Source organism: Leucopleurus acutus (assembly GCF_964270905.1).
Source record: "Leucopleurus acutus genome assembly, chromosome: 18".
Taxonomy (NCBI): Eukaryota; Metazoa; Chordata; class Mammalia; order Artiodactyla; family Delphinidae; genus Leucopleurus; species Leucopleurus acutus.
In genome coordinates this window covers 69,183,984-69,197,515 of record NC_139160.1, presented here as the reverse complement: position 1 = coordinate 69,197,515, position 13,532 = coordinate 69,183,984, and the positions used below count along the sequence as shown (strand labels likewise).

The 13,532-nt window shown below is 41.4% G+C and overlaps 1 protein-coding gene across 4 annotated transcripts in view; it reads left to right on the top strand.

Moving 5' to 3' along the window:
• The window catches only part of NALCN (sodium leak channel, non-selective), a gene marked incomplete at both ends in the record, with an annotated part of 280,034 nt that overhangs the window by 83,284 nt on the left and 183,218 nt on the right, over nt 1-13,532 (top strand). The window lies entirely within an intron of this gene.

Here is a 13,532-nt window from a genome sequence, read left to right as displayed (position 1 = left end):
CGAAGGAAGGAAATGTCTTGAATATGTAGTCTGTTGTTCTGCGTCTGCAAGCTCTCCGAGCAGCATGGTATAATAAAGGCACTTCCTTAACAAAGTGCACCTGCAGCAGACACAAGGCGATGGGATTGCAGGGGAGCCCAAAGTCCTGGCAAGTGACCGGAGGATGGGCCATGAGGTCTCTGGCCTGTGAACCTTCTGGACTACCTTCTGCTCTGAGCTCCCCAGAAAGCCTAATAAAATCCTTTTCTTCAGTGGACCACAGAGGCCTCTTCTCTTTCATGTGCCCCCTCCCTGCCCACCAATAGCAGTAACTCATTCAAAACAACATCACCTTAACAAGAGCGGCATCCCTGCCGTTCCTGGGCTTTTTATATTTCCATTTCCATCTTCTTTAAGGGTGAAAACTCAAGCTGTCCCATGTTGGGAGCAGAAAACTGATTCTTCCTCCTGGAGAATTTTATTTTCTTCACCCTCTTTCTGTTTTCAGTTGTAAATCCTCTTCCTACAAGGGGACTGCTTCTTATAGTTTTTCACATCCCCCCCTATAATTTGGGGAAGGGTTTATCACCTGCTTCAGGATGAGAACACATCTTCTGTCTTTCTTTTGGATCTTTCTCCAGGTGGGGACTGGTGCATTTTAAGGATTGGTACATAAGTAGCAAAATACTGTCCTCTGAACCTCTTGTGTGGGCTGCATCTATATGGCTGTTTAATCATATAGTTATTTGTTTGTATCCATTAAAAGGATAGAGCAGGGGCTTCCCTGGTGGTGCAGTGGTTGAGAGTCTGCCTGCCGATGCAGGGGACATGGGTTCGTGCCCCGGTCCGGGAAGATCCCACATGCCGCGGAGCGGCTGGGCCCGTGAGCCATGGCCGCTGAGCCTGCGCGTCCGGAGCCTGTGCTCCACAACAGTGAGAGGCCCGCGTACCGCAAAAAAAAAAAAAAAAAAAAAAAAAAAGGATAGAGCAGAAAAAGAGGAAGAGTTTACAATGAATACTGATAATGTTAAGTACTATTCTCTGCTTCTCTTTCTGTCATATATTGGATGATGACAATGCTGCTAATAATTCAACTTCTGTAGCTACCTCTACTACTGCTATTACTGTCATAGCAATAACAATGACAACCATTGTAGTAGCAGCAGCTTCTTGCCTAAAAAGTACTTTTACTTACATTATTCATTAATCCACCAACCGATATTTACTGACACAAAGATGGTCCTGAGCAAGAGAAGCCCAGCCCCTCCCCTCGTGGAGCTTACAGCGTACTTCAGGCAGTGAGGAGAAAACCCAGCTTTGAACTAGCAATCACAGGAGTGATGGGCGTTTGGAAAGAGTAATGCAGGATGCTATGGGAGTATGTAATTTGGAGTCCGCTCTCCTTGTCTGAGAGTCAGGGGAGGTCCTCGTGAGGTAGTGGTACTTTAACCGAGACAAAGCATGAGGCAGGGAGTGAGGAAGGGTGAGACTCAGTACAACCCTGTGCTGCGGAAAGATGGGCATCCTCTATGGGGCTTTGTAGAGGTGAAGTGGAGACCCAGAGGGCCGCCTGAGTCTCCTGACCTCAAACAAAAGGAGAAGCCAGGACTTTTACCTGGTCTTCTGGTTCCTGATCCCATGCTCTATCTAGCTGAAAAAATATGCCAAGGAAACATTCATTTGTAATAGAAATCAAGGATCAGGCCTGTTAGGAGTACCAAATCAGGGTCTTCCTATGCCCCAAATGCATTGCTTAGAATTTTAGTAAATGCTTGTTAATAGATGCCTCAAGGTTGCAGTCTGGAATTAGGAAGCGAGCCTCTCTATCAAAAAGATTTGAGGGGCTTCCCTGATGGCGCAGTGGTTAAGAACCCACCTGCCAATGCAGGGGACATGGGTTTGAGCCCTAGTCCAGGAAGATCCCACATGCCACGGAGTAACTAAGCCCGTGTGCCACAACTACTGAGCCTGCACTCTAGAGCCCGCGAGCCATAACTACTGAAGCCTGTGCGCCACAACTACAGAAGCCCGTGTGCCTAGAGCCCGTGCTCCGCAGCAAGAGAAGCCACTGCAGTGAGAAGCCTGCGCACTGCAAAGAGTAGCCCCCACTCGCTGCAACTAGAGAAAGCCCGCGCACAGCAACAAAGACCCAACGCAGCCAAAAATAATAAATAAATGAAAGAAATAAACTTATTTAAAAAAAAAGATTTGAGATGGCAAGAGCTAGATGGCAATGAAGGTGTGATGGAGGGGCAGCACGGAGCAGGGACATAGGGAAATAAAGGTCAGCAGAGGGGGGTGGATGTTAGGCTAGCCCTGTGTGGATGTGGCATCTGGGAGACGTGAGTATTAGGCATGTATGGTGGGTGTGGCAGCATGCTTGGTAAGTTGTATGGTTGATGGTACATGTGGTTTGAGACAATGGGAGAAGGAATGCAGACAATTCAGGATGAGGCTCCGTGCAGCTCAGCATCCCATCTTTGGTCCTGATGCTTTCCAGAAAGAGCTGATCTGTAAGAGTACGGATGAAAAGTGGGATGGCCAAGGGGTCACCTCTTTGTATTGGGCATGACGTGAGCTGTGACTAAAGAGAGAGAGTACATTTCCACGTCTGGGTGAAAAATGAATTAATTATTACCTTATTAAAGAGAAAAAAAGTAAAGAAAAAGTACTGAAGATACAATGGTCGTGAAATACTCACTTGGCTCTTACTAATGATTAATGCCGTCTAAAACTAGTTAACGGGAAAATTTTCGTCTGAACCATACCTCACTCACTGCCTTGGATTATAATATCTCACTCAAAGACAAACTGTAGCGTATATTACTCCTTTTTATTTTTATTCTTTCTGTTTGTTTTCTTTTTTATTGAAATATAGTTGATTTACAATGTTGTGTTAGTTTCTGGTGTACAGCAAGGTGATTCAGTTTTATATATATATATAAACATATATATACATATATATTCTTTTTCACATTCTTTTCCATTATAGGTTATTACAAGATATTGAATATAGTTCCCTGTGCTATACAGTAGCTGTATATCTATTTAATATGTAGTAGTATGTATCTGTTAATCCCAAATTCCTAATTTATCCCTCACCTGCGCCCCCTTTGGTAACCATAAGTTTGTTTTCTGTGTCGGTGAGTCTTTTCTGTTATGTTGGTAAGTTCATTTGTATCATTTTTTTAGATTCCACATATAAGTGATATCATATGATATTTGTCTTTCTCTGTCTTACTTCACTTGGTATGATAATCTCTAGGTCCATCCACGTTGCTGCAAATGGCATTATTTCATTCTTTTTTATGGCTGAGTAATATTCCATTGTATATATGTACAATGTATTGTATATATGCACCACATCTTGTATTGTATATATGTACCACATCTTCTTTATCCATTCCACTGTTGATGGACACTTAGGTTGCTTCCATGTCTTGGCTGTTGTAAATAGTGCTGCAATGAGCATTGGGGTGCATGTATCTTTTTGAATTAGAGTTTTCTCTGGATATATGCCCAGGAGTAGGATTGCTGGATTATATGGTAGCTCTATTTTTAGTTTTTTAAGGAACCTTCATAGTGTTCTCCATAGTAGTTGCACTAGTTTACATTCCCACCAACATTGTAGGAGGGTTCCCTTTTCTCCACACCCTCTCCAGCATTTATTATTTGTAGCTATTTTGATGATGGCCATACTGACTGGTGTTAAGTGGTACCTCATTGTAGTTTTCATTTGCATTTCTCTAGTAATTAGAGCTATTGAGCATCTTTTCATGTGCTTGTTGGCCATCTGTGTGTCTTCTTTGGATAAATGTCTATTTAGGTCTTTCTGCCCATTTTTGGATTGGGGTGTTTGGTTTTTTGATATTGAGCTGCATGAGCTGTTTGTATATTTTGGAAATTAAGCCCTTGTTGGTCACTCTTTTTATTTTTAAAACAAGCAAAATGTGAGTGTGTTCTTCTAAAATGACTTTTAAACTGTAGAAATAAAATAAAAAGTAAGAGTTTGCTTTAACTTCTTCCAACTATCCTCCCTCATTCCACTTCCCAGAGGTAACCTAGTGGTCAGCGTTAGAAGCCAGTCTCCTAAGACCCTTTACCCCTGAATTTAAACATTATATCTCTTCTATAAAGCAGCATTTCTGCCTCCCAGAGGCCCTGTCATTTTCACATAGTGTTTCCTCTTTCTAGAACACTCTTCTCTCCCACTCAGAGTTCAGAATTCAGCTCAGATGTCACTTTCTTAAGGAAGCCTTCTTCGTCCGTAAAGAAACAGATCAGGTAGCCCAGTTATATGTGCCCATATCCTCCTATGCTTTTCTTTTGTGTTTATCATAATTTTAATTAAAAAAAATTTAATGGTATAATTTATTATTTAATGTCTGCTTTTCCAACCAGAGGAAACTCCATGACAATAAGAATCATAACGGTCATGGTCAGCATGTGAAATAAATACATCTATGTTTAGAAATGTAATCTTAGGAATAACAGTTGAAAAGAATCAAAACCCATTCCTACCTACTAAAAAAGTAGAATTTATAGGAATGAAGCATTTGAACAGCTATAATTAAATTGAGTTAGTGATTTGGCCATTTGTTGGAAAAGATTGGAAGAATGAGGTAGAAGCAGTATTTGAGATGGTAAACGAGTGACCTAATACCATTTGGGTATTAGGAATTATTGATTTTGTCTTGAAAGTGGAACTTTGTTTCCAAATTTGACCCCAAGTTTAAAAAGCAGAAATTTCATATGAAAACCCATATATCCTACTGCTTTTGTAAAATAGAAAGATCTGGCAACACAGGACCCTCACTCCCATGTGGTGTAATTGGCTGGAGCTGGGCAGTGGCCGCCGCATTGGGCACCGTCTCTCCAGTTTCCGGGAGTCTCCCAATGGTCCATATTGTTGTCCCGACAGCACTGGGAATGTGTGTTTTATTTATCCACAGATTCGTACAGTCACTTTTCTCAGAGTAGCAAAGTATTTCTCTTTGCCCATCACTCTATGGACAGAAAATAAATAAATAATAAATTCATAAGTGCACACATATATAAATACACACGTAAATGCATGCATGAAGGAAAACATTGTTTGCAAAAAGAAAGGAAAAATGAACATGATTGTAGAAGTGAGGGTGGTCCCTGTGTGTTTAGTACATGACTCCGGGTCTGCTTTTCTCATTCATTTTACCTGTTGGGTGTCAGGAGGCCTTTGTTTGGGTGACCCATGAAATAAGGTTCAGAAGTGTGACTTTAGTTTACAAAGATGGCATAAGGGTAAGTAGTGCGTGAATTTCCATTATTCCCAAAAAGTCTTCCCATAAGTTTTATGTCTTCATAATTTCAAACTGTTGAAATCTTAACTCAGCATAAATGGAGACTGGCTCAAATTCTCTTATAAGTGAAGGACATTTAAAAATCATCTCTGTCCTTGTTTCAGGTGAAATTGCTTCACATTGGCTAACTTTCTTCACTGGTATCATGTCTTGTATTTTTACTTTCTTTTCTGCTTTCTGTATCCTTGTCTAGTTTACTGGTATGCGTCTATCTGTCTTCCCCACCAGCTATAAGTAATGAGGTAATTTAATGAAATATGATTGACTGATGTGGCTTAACTTTCCCCACTACTGTTAAACTAAATACATGATGTGACTGGTGCTTCTGTGATTCTGGGTGTTTGATGTATAATACTTTATTTTTTTCCGCTCTCTCTCTCTGTATGTGTGTATCTATCTACCTATCTATTTAAAAGACATAGGTGTACATCTGTATATGTATATACACATTTTTTTTACATTGTATGAATAGCTCTATCAGGATTTTATATATTCCAGTAAGCAGTGATTAGGATCTAAGCAATAGGAACAATTTTTTTTATTGTTTTTTATTTAAAAAAATATTTTTCCCCACATCCCTACACACATTTTACCTTATTTCAAATGTTGCAATACTTGTGGTATTTCTACCTCCTCTTTACATATGTTGATTATGGAGGTATCAATTGAATTAGGGACCTTAGAGATCTTCTCACGTTTTTACAGAATAATAGGCTCTATAGAGCCATTTATCTAGGAAAAAATAGGCACCTTTGGTCTGCAGTTTGAAACCCTACAAATTCCATTCTGTGTTCTGAGACAAATTATAAATATAATTATAGCTATAATTATAATCATAATGGGAGTCATATGCAGGCATACAGGAAAGGATTCAATCTGGGGCCCTTAGGGTGGTCTTTTCTGTTTTTATAATGAGTGAGAATACATATGCGTGCACAACCACGAGTTTGGAGCAGGTGGACAAGAAGAGCCGTCTTACTGACCTCGTAGGTTCTGTGTGGTGAGCTCTCTGATGCCACTTGTTGAAATTTTTAGTTAATTCACTTAATGTTAACAGAGTTAATTTTGCTAGGACATTTTTCAGGTTTATTAATGAACTTCATACCACGTTTAATAAGGAAATTAGTCATGATCTAAATCTATGCAATTCCTAACAAATTCATTCCTAAGTTAAGGACAAGTAAGCGAATGTCCTGTTGCCCCTGAAACATGCCCCCCTCCACTTCCCAGTCATCTTGCCTGGAACATCTTTCTGCATCTGTCTATCCTCACTTCCCTGTGCTCTGCTGAGTTGCTCATTGTCTGGGGTCCCTCCCCTTCCTGCCTTCAGTCCTGGCTATGGGAACATCACTTCCTGGCTGGAAGTGATGGAGAACGTGAATAAGCCAAACACCGCACCTGGTTTCCTTTTCTTTTTGTGCTACAACTGCCTCCAGCACAGACTGCTGGACTGTGCTGACATGACTCCCCTACTTCTCATGCCTGCCTCTGCAGCTGCAGACGTCCTTGCTTCATTCTGCGAAGTAATTCCCGGGACAGCATCTTTCCTGAGGGAGAATAAGTCACCCAATTGTAGCCTCTTAGAGAACAGGCTTTGGAGACAGCCATATTTCAGCTATGCTACTTATACTATGACCTTGGGCATATTTCTATAAATTGGGGATAGTATATCCTTCCTTGGCTTGTGAGAATTAAGTGAGTATTTATGTCCTAGTCAGGAGTTCTTTGGTTGCGAGGATCAGACCATATGCTCACAGGGAGTGTTTATTGCGAGTATAATCAGAGCTGCCGGGGGACTGCGCTTTCTTTGCCCTTCTCTACTGTCTGTTTGGGCCACAGGTTTTCTCATCTTTGTTTCTGTCTGTGCATTTGCCTCTGTTTTCTCACCATGCAAACTAGCTTCCTTCTTTTTCTTACGTTTTACCCAAATATGGCAGATTGTGACTGAGTTTGGTGACCTCCCATTTAAGGGTTCTAAAGAGATTCATCAGAAGACATCCAGAGGCGAGTGTAGAGCTGGGAGAAGTTTCACCAAAATGGGACATTGGCCAGAGGCAGGAGGTCATGGGAAGTGAATGGAAGCAGTAGGTCCACTTAAGCCAAGCACTGGGCTTTCCTCCAGCACGAACTCAAGGTAATTTTCCTTCTTAATCCCCTCTGAAAACCCTGCTCCCATTTCTGTCTATAGGAGCCACCTCCTCAGCACTCTTCTTCATGAGCTCCATGGGGTGAGTGAGAAGGGACACGTAACTTTGTCCCATGGAGCGGGGGGACTTGACCTCGGGGTTATAACTCAGGTTATAACCCAGGAAACTGTCAAGTCATACAGGACTTGAGAAGTCTGTTAAAGGCTAAATAGGTTATTATGGTCTGACCTGAAGTTCAAATCACCTGTAAAATAATTTCTTTGGAGAAATGCCACATAGTTTCCATGAACTACTTACAAATGAATAATTTGTAAATTGGAGCCATTTGACAATATAATGTTCAATCATTTCCTCGCATTAAAAACATTATGAAATAATGTACTGATAGAAACACAGTTAGGAAGACTACCTCGGTATCTACTCTTAGAAATAATGATAGCTACATTTACGGACCACTCGCTATGTGTCCGGCACACAGCGTCTTAGAAGTTGAGGGTTCTGATCACCAATTCTAATGGAGTGGGGGAGGGGAGAGTTTTCTCACACCACCAAGCAATTTTCTGACACCAGCTGAGTACCCTGAATTCAGCCCAAAGGTTCAGGGCTCAGTCCTACAAGACTACCCCTGCCACCTCCTTTTCAGATGTCACCTGGGCTTCTGACCAACCAGCTCTAGTTGGAGGTTCCAATGACCTCCTCAGGTTTGAATAATTTGCTAGAGCTGCTCACAGAACTCAGAAAAATATTTTACTTACTAGATTACCAGCTTATTATAAAACAATGCAATGAGGGACAGCCAGGTAGAACAGATGGCACAGGACAAGGTATGGGGAAGGGGCATGGAGCTTCCATGCTCTCTGAGAGACAGTCTGCCAACACCTCAGCATGTTCACCAACCTGGAAGCTCTCTGAGCCCCGTCCTTTTGGGGTTTTATGGAGGCTTCATTGCATGGACAGGGTTGATTAAATCATTGCCAGTGGTGATTGCTTCAATCTCCAGTCCCTCTCCTCTCCCAGGACTTTTGGTCCCAACCCTCTAATCCTTTGGTTGTTGGCTCCTTTAGTGACCGGCCCTTATCCTTAGGTGCTTTCCAAAGTCACCTCATTAACATGAGAAAAGACACCTTTATCCCCCTCGTCAAGGGAAATATCAAGGGTTTTAAAAGATCTGTGTCAGGGACCAGGACAAAGACCAAATATGTATGTCTTGTTATAAAGCAAAATATCACAGAGGTGTTAAATTACTTAATGATCATAACATCATAAATGTAGGTACTGTTATGATCTCTGTTTAACAAATGAGAAGTTTGAGGCACAGAGAGCCTAAGTAACCTGATGATGGTCACATAGCTAGTTACTGAGTGGGAGTTTCCTCGCAGGCAGTCGACCTCTTGTTTTTAACCACTTCATCTTCATCACTGTATCTTATCCTACTACAGAGATATTTCACAGTTTGTCCATTTATTCACTTCCTCATTCTGTTGATGGCCATTGAGGTTGTTTTTTATTGTTTTGCTCTTGCAGACATTCTAAGATCCTTCTTGCCCTCGCATTCTTGTGCACATGTGTAAGAATTATCTGAGTATATATAGTTAGGAGAACAATTGCTCGGTTCAAGGATGTGAACTTAGGCTTTATGAGATGTTGCCTGATGGCTCCCCAGATGAAAGTGCCACTTTTTACTCTTACCAGCAAGAGTAAGAGTTCTCATTCTTTCACATCCTCGTCCACACTTGATGTTATTAGACTTTTACACCTGATGGCATGACATGATATATCATGATGTTAAATTTTAATCTCCCTGATTAAAGCCTATGGTTGTTGAGCATTTTTTCATATATACATAGACCACTTATATTTTCTATAGATTGCTTATTCCTGTTTGTTGACCTTTTACCTGTTGATTTTTCCAAATGATTTTCAGAAATTCTGTGAGATTCTAAAGGGCATATCACTTCTACCTAACATTAAAATATTAGAAAAGTAAATCCAACATTTTAATACTTGACCTACGTATGCACATTTTACACTCTACCATCTTCAGGCAATAACGTAATCCTTTTATGTGGTGTTACCAAAACCATTTAGAAATTTTCTTTAATTTGTGAGTTTCAGCAAAGGGAAAAGTTACAATCAACTCTTTTATCATCAACCGGTTAGTACTCGTTTTAGTGTAAGCAACAGCAGCAGTGAAGAGGTCACCCTAATGCACGATAAACAGAACACGGCTAAATTGGAACCTCATTCCTGGGCTGCTGCTGTGATGAGCTGTTTTTCTCCTGCCTCTCAGGTAGGAGATTTCATCTCTTGACAGTTTGACAGATGTTGCTGCACGGCTTTGAGCCATCTTCCAACACACACCCAGTGATCTATTATCTTGAAGAAAGTCAGTGACAAGAAAATGAAAGTATGCCTGAGACCCGGCCTCCTTAAGCTCAATTTCTCTCTGGTAACATCCCATCGTGTGCCTCCTTCTATAAAGAACAGAAATAATAGGCTTTTACCATGAGTAGGTCAAATTGTGGCAGAATTACTACTATAGCGTTTTAATGCTTTTTGAGAAAATTTCCATTGAAGGCAAAGATGGGAGGAGGGGTAGATTGTGTGAAATGTGTATTTCGAGTGACAGGGTGACATTCTAGGCACTTCTTAAATGTCTGTCTTCTTAATAAACCTTCCCACAAACTGGCAGATAATTTCAAGAATTGATTGAGCCCCGGGGAACATAGGTTCCATGTACTAGCAAACCTCTTCCATCCTTAAAGACCCATGTGTGGCCCAGCTAAGACAGTATGGCCCAGGAGAACCTCGGACAATTGGCTAAATCTCCCAGAGACTCAGTTTCCTGACCTGAGAAATGGGGAAAGAAACATCTCTCAGGGGTTGGTAAGAATTAGAAGTGAGGCACATAAACTACCTAGTGCTCTGTGTGGGATGCAGCAGGTCACCCAGTCCGCAGAGGTGACTGTCGTTACTATTAGCATATGGTCCTCTCCTAGCGCTGTTCACTCTGAGTGTCCTACTCACTTCCAGAAAGTCAGCTGTCATGCACACTCATGGTCCAGTGGTGTCACAGCCTTCCCTTCTCACTCTGCTTTCTGAATCTTTGCAGCGCATTTCTAACACGTTCCCAGGTGTTCTCATGGAAACATCGCCCCTCCCCCAGCCATCCCCACATAGACATCAGGCTTTTCCTGCACCTCCAGAAACCTGAACACCAACCTATAATGCACCCCTCTTGGTCCTCCCCAAATCTGATCTGTCTTCAATTCTGTCATTAATTCAGTCTTTTGAATTTCTCTGAATCATCCGCTCCACCCCATGCTAAGATCTCTGCCCTCAAAATCAGATCAAAGCTTCCACAGTGCAGTGATCGCTGACTCCTTGATTGTATTTGGTCAGTTTCTCTCTGCTTCCAGCTACTTCCAACTATAGCTTTCACGTGATCAGCGCTTAGCAAATATTTGGGGGGTTGTATGTGAATGTGCACATGTGTGTGCTTTCATGTACAGAACTACACAACCTCCCACATAGCAGACACAAATTCTTACTCTCCCCTTAAGCGGATGCCAACGATCCCTTCCCAAAACACGCTAGTCTGAGACCGTCTCAGCTGATCACGGCTGGGCTCACTTTTGATCTGAAGTCAGCCAGCATCATCAGCTAGCTCACCAGCCCTCATCTCTGCTTCCAGACACGGCTGACTATTGGGATAGAGGGGATGACGGGGCCGGGGGCCACCATGAAACAGACCAACCTGTAGTGTTAACGAGGTGGCTCAGGGCTCCAAGAGCTGCAACAGGAAGTCACAACTCACAAGTATTTTCCAAGTCTCTGCGTATATCGCTTTTGCGATCGTCTCACTGACTGAAACAAATCACATGGCTAAGTTCAGAATGAGAGTGGGATGGGAGAGCACTGCCAGGGCTGTGGATGCAGAGGTGGGTTCAATTTCAGGCAATTTCAGGCTCTGCCGCATAGGCTAAAGGGAATCCAAACATCACTGGCTTAGTATTACCATCAGTCCTTAGCCGCATTTCTCTTCCACCAGGCATGTTTTTCTTCTTGTTAAAATCTAGTTCACATAGTAGAGTCAGGAGTTTTGAAAAATATTAACAGCAGTCATAGATATTTGTGTGCAACTTATGATTTAACATCTAGGCTTACTCTGACAGAGTGATATACTCACGGCACCAAGAGACGAAAGTGTCTTCCAATCCCCTCTTCCTTCTTCCTACAATTTGACTTCTGCGTGTGTGTGGGATTCTCTTCCCCAACTTACTGTCCAGGAAAGAAGCAAACCAGTCAGGGCATGACAGTGGGCGTGGTTTTCACTGGTACCATAGATGGTCAGTACTTTCGTGGGGAGTCACTTGTGGATTTCCTTCTGCCCTATGGTTCTCCAAGGACATGCAGCAGGCAGAAAGAAAAAGCAGAGTTTTTAAGGATATCTAATGGTTCTGTTTTCAGTATTGCTATAAAGATATTTCCTGTTTCACAGAAATTCTTTATATCAGACAGAAGTATTTTGTGTATTGATAGTAGGAGTAACAAATATCCGATGTCTTTTAAATAAGGGAACGGAAATGGGAGACTTATTTTAGGTTTTGTGCCCTTGGTCTTTTACATTATGTTCTTGTTCCTATGCTCATGGCTCATATGCAAGACGGTTTCTGAGCATTTCATCTTGTAATTGCATTGTTCTCCAAATATGTTTATTTTGAAATCTAATTAAAACAACTTTCTTAATGCTCAACATCATTAATCATTAGAGAAATGCAAATCAAAACTACAATGAGATATCATCTCACACCAGTCAGAATGGCCATTATCAAAAAATCTAGAAACAATAAATTCTGGAGAGGGTGTGGAGAAAACGGAACACTCTTGCACTGCTGGTGGGAATGTGAATTGTATAGCCACTATGGAGAACAGTATGGAGTTTCCTTAAAAAACTACAAATAGAACTACCATATGACCCGGCAATCCCACTACTGGGCATATACCCTGAGAAAACCATAATTCAAAAAGAGTCATGTACCAAAATGTTCACTGCAGCTCTATTTACAATAGCTCAGAGATGGAAACAACCTAAGTGTCCATCATCGGATGAATGGATAAAGAAGATGTGGCACATATATACAATGGAATATTACTCAGCCATAAAAAGAAACGAAATTGAGCTATTTGTAATGAGATGGATGGACCTAGAGTCTGTCATACAGACTGAAGTAAGTCAGAAAGAGAAAGACAAATACCGTATGCTAACACATATATATGGAATTTAAGAAAAAAAATGTCATGAAGAACCTAGGGGTAAGACAGGAATAAAGACACAGACCTACTAGAGAATGGACTTGAGGATATGGGGAGGGGGAAGGGTAAGCTGTGACAAAGGGAGAGAGTGGCATGGACATATATACACTACCAAATGTAAAATAGATAGCTAGTGGGAAGCAGCCGCATAGCACAGGGAGATCAGCTCGGTGCTTTGTGACCCTAGAGGGGTGGCATAGGGAGGGTGGGAGGGAGGGAGATGCAAGAGGGAAGAGATATGGGAACATATGTATATGTATAACTGATTCACTTTGTTATAAAGCAGAAACTAACACACCACTGTAAAGCAATTATACTCCAATAAAGATGTAAAAAAAAAAAAAAGCACAACTTTCTGTACATGGCTGATACAGTGTTCAGTGCATGAAATTTGTTTACCACGGGAGGGTATTTTATTCACTCAAGCAGCGATTTAAAGAAAGATTTGAGTTCTGAGCTGTACTGTTTATTATCCAAATTTATCCTTATTGTGGCCTCTTAAGCCACAATTTTGATTTGTTAGATGTTTGCATGCAGAGTCTTCAGAATCTATAAGGCACTATTTTATAGGAAAAATTACTGAACAAATTAATAGGAAGAACTCCTGTGAAGTACATACGCATTCATACCACTAAAAATGAGACACCTTAAGACCTTTTTGAAAATCTGTAAATTTTCCTGGTCCCTCTCAAGATCACCTGTATCTTCCACTTGATTTCTCCTCTTATACATTCGTACCTTCCCCATAAAC